We start from the raw sequence: 3,495 nt of genomic DNA on the forward strand, positions 1-3,495 counted from the left end.
ACAAATACCGTTTGTTAACACATATATATGGAATCTAAAACAAATATAAAATGGTTCTGATGAACCTAGAGACAGGACAGGAATAAAGATGCAGCCATAGAGAATGGACTTGAGGACACGGGGAGGGGGAAGGGTAAGCTGGGACGAAGTGAGAGAGTGGCAATGACATATATACACTACCGAATGTAAAATAGCTAGTGGGAAGCAGCCGCATAGCACAGGAAATCAGCTCAGTGCTTTGTGCCCATCTAGAGCGGTGGGATAGGGAGGGTGGGAGGGAGACGCAAGAGGGAGGAGATATGGGGATATATGTATATGTATAGCTGATTCACTTTGTTATAAAGCAGAAAGTAACACAACATTGTAAAGCAATTATACTACAATAGAGATGTTAAAAAAAAAGAGTACCCGCCACTTGCCGTAACTAGAGAAAGCCCGCACGCAGCAACGAAGACCCAATGCAGCCAAAAATAATAAATAAATAAAATTAAATTAAATTAAAATTCAGAGATGACAATGTGGTGCAGTAAAAAGAGCAAAGGCTTTGGAGAACCCATTGCATTTCCTGGCTATGTGGCCTAGGATGACTTACTTAAATCACTCTGATCCTCTGTTTCCTTAAATGAAAAATGGGAAGCCAGAAGAATGCTAATACCAAATTGCTTGTCTTCAGGGACTGTGGAGCCTGAAAGAATGAACAACCTCTGCTGGAGGCAGCTGTAAATAAATGTGTTCCTAGATTTGCTTTGGGTTAAATTCTGAAACTTCTCCTGGAATCTTTAATAAGTTCTACTTATTAAAGTGTCTTAATAAGTAGAACTAAGTATACTTATTAAAATACTGTCTAAGCTATATAGTAGTACAAATCTAAAGCAATCTCAAGGGATAGGGTCAAACTTCAGTTACTTATCTGCTGGAAATAAGACTTTACCTGAGTCACAGTTCAAACATAGACCTCACATAACCTTATACTAGGCCAAATGATCTTGACAGGATTTACACCAGTGGTTACTATAGTGTAAGCCAGGCTCTTTAGAGCTTGCTGCTACCTGCTTGGTTCCTTGTGCTTAGTTTCACGGTGTCTGTTGAATTAAGGACACAGTTGACAACTGTATCCTAGAGCCTTGCCAAACCTGTTTGATTTAAACAAAGAACTCTTTTGAGCAGAATGGTTATGTACAGATCACCTAATGAAAACATGAATATCATTGAAGATTACCTACTATCTAATAACTTAATTTTTCTATCTGAAGGAATTCAACTTAAATTTCTGGTTTCATTATTTGGATATTGATATATTATTTTGGCTATTTCAGAAAGCTTTTTTTCTAGTATTTTTCCCTGTATTAAAAATGTCTGAGGACTTCCCTGGTGGCACAGTGGTTGGGAATCCGCCTGCCAATGCAGGGGACGTGGGTTTGAGCCCTGGTCTGGGAATATCCCACCTGCCGAGGTGCACAACAAATGCTGAGCCTGAGCTCTGGAGCCTGTGAGCCACAACTACTGAGCCCGAGTGCCACAACTACTGAGGCCCGCGAGCTTAGAGCCCATGTTCTGCAACAAGAAAAGCCACCACACTGAGAGGCCCGCGCACCGCAGCAAGGAGCGGCCTCCGCTCGCTGCAACTGGAGGGGGCCCGCGTGCAGCAATGAAGACCCAATGCAGCCAAAAATAAATAATAAATAAATAAAAATTTTAAATGTCTTCTGGTCTTGGCTAATTAATCATCTTAATAATTTGAACTCGTCAAATTAGTTGAGGAAGTTTCTTTTCTACTTGAAATCTCTCATGATAGAATAGAATAGAATTTATATATTTCATAGGGAAGGGATAAGGAAAAGAACTATTTTTAATTCGGAATTTTAAGAAAATGCACTTTGTCTTAGCACTTACTCTTTTAGCACTGGAGGAGACTAGTAGAGTAGTCAATTAATTATTACAAAGAATCTTCTTTGATAAATAAAGTTGGAAATGTCCAGCTGATCACTCCTTCCTTTGTACCATTGCCCACCTTTTACTTATCTCTATACTACTGTAACTATTTATTTCCTCTGCCTCCCCTACAGAGGATAGGGATAAAGGCATAATCTTATATCCCTGGAACCAACCTAACAGGGTGCCTATCACATATAGAAGGCACTCAGTACAGTACTATAGAACACAGTAGGGACTTCCCTGGTGGCGCAGTGGTTAAGAATCCGCCTGCCAATGCAGGGGACGTGGGTTCAAGCCCTGGTCTGGGAAGATCCCACATGCCGCAGAGCAACTAAGTCCGTGTGCCACAACTACTGAGCCTGTGCTCTAGAGCCCGCGAGCCACAACTACTGAGCCCGAGTGCCACAACTGCTGAAGCCCGCGTGCCTAAAGCCCACGCTCCTCAACAAGAGAAGCCACCGCAATGAGAAGCCCATGCACCACAATGAAGACCCAAGACAGCCAAAAAAATAAATAAATTAAAAAAAAAAAAAGAACACAATATATTTGATTTATATTATCTGAAGCCCGAAAGTTAAAGATTATTTAAGCAGGAGCTCATCACACCATTAATGGCATACACTGTGTATGCATACAGTAAAACTTTGTCTAGAAATTAAAAATTTTAAAATATTTAAAATTTAAATACAAATATACTTTTTTTTTTTTTTTTGCAGTACACAGGCCTCTCACTGTTGTGGCCTCTCCCATTGTGGAGCACAGGCTCCGGACGCGCAGGCTGAGCGGCCATGGCTCACGGGCCCAGCTGCTCCGCGGCATGTGGGATCTTCCCAGACCGGGGCACGAACCCGTGTCCCCTGCATCAGCAGGCGGACTCTCAACCACTGCACCACCAGGGAAGCCCCCAAATATACTTTTTTTTTTCCAGACAAAGTTAGGTAAAATTTAATGTTTATCATAATTCACAACAGACTTCGTGTTTCCCTTAACTTGGGCGAACATTTCTTCACCTGAAACAGTTTAACTATTATCAAGAGTTGCTCTGGAGGTGGATTTATTCATAACAACTAACCACACCGTGTATTTTGTGGACAAGGTAGTCATTCTTGCTGATATGGTCGTGGTTCCCAGCACTGCTGACGTGGCCAGTAGCCTGACCTGCCTTTTTCCCTGTGCACAACTGAGTGTCTGCAGGAACACCGTGAGCTTCAGGGCTCCTTCCTTATAGGTGGACATTGAGGAATCCCCAGGGCTAGCAAGCACTAAGAACAGACAGCTCCTGGAAGCTCCTCAGGACTCCAACATGCTGGGCAGGTGACCTGGTCACAGTGCACAGACTCACTCCTTCTAGAAGTGTTCATTTCTAACTCTCTCTGTCACAGCCAGTGACATTGGAGCTCAGGGAACACAGTTCCCACTGCACTGGGTGAGAGAACATGCATGATTCTTGGAAGTAAACCTTCACAGTGAATGGCTTGCAGAGCATGAGGGCGTCATGGTAAGAGGAAAGTCCAAATATACTTTTGATTACAAATTACAGAAAGCCAAATGGAATGAACT

The sequence above is a fragment of the Monodon monoceros genome, unplaced genomic scaffold (genome assembly GCF_005190385.1).
Source record: "Monodon monoceros isolate NGI ecotype Baffin Bay Population unplaced genomic scaffold, NGI_Narwhal_1 Super_Scaffold_18, whole genome shotgun sequence".
NCBI lineage: Eukaryota > Metazoa > Chordata > Mammalia > Artiodactyla > Monodontidae > Monodon > Monodon monoceros.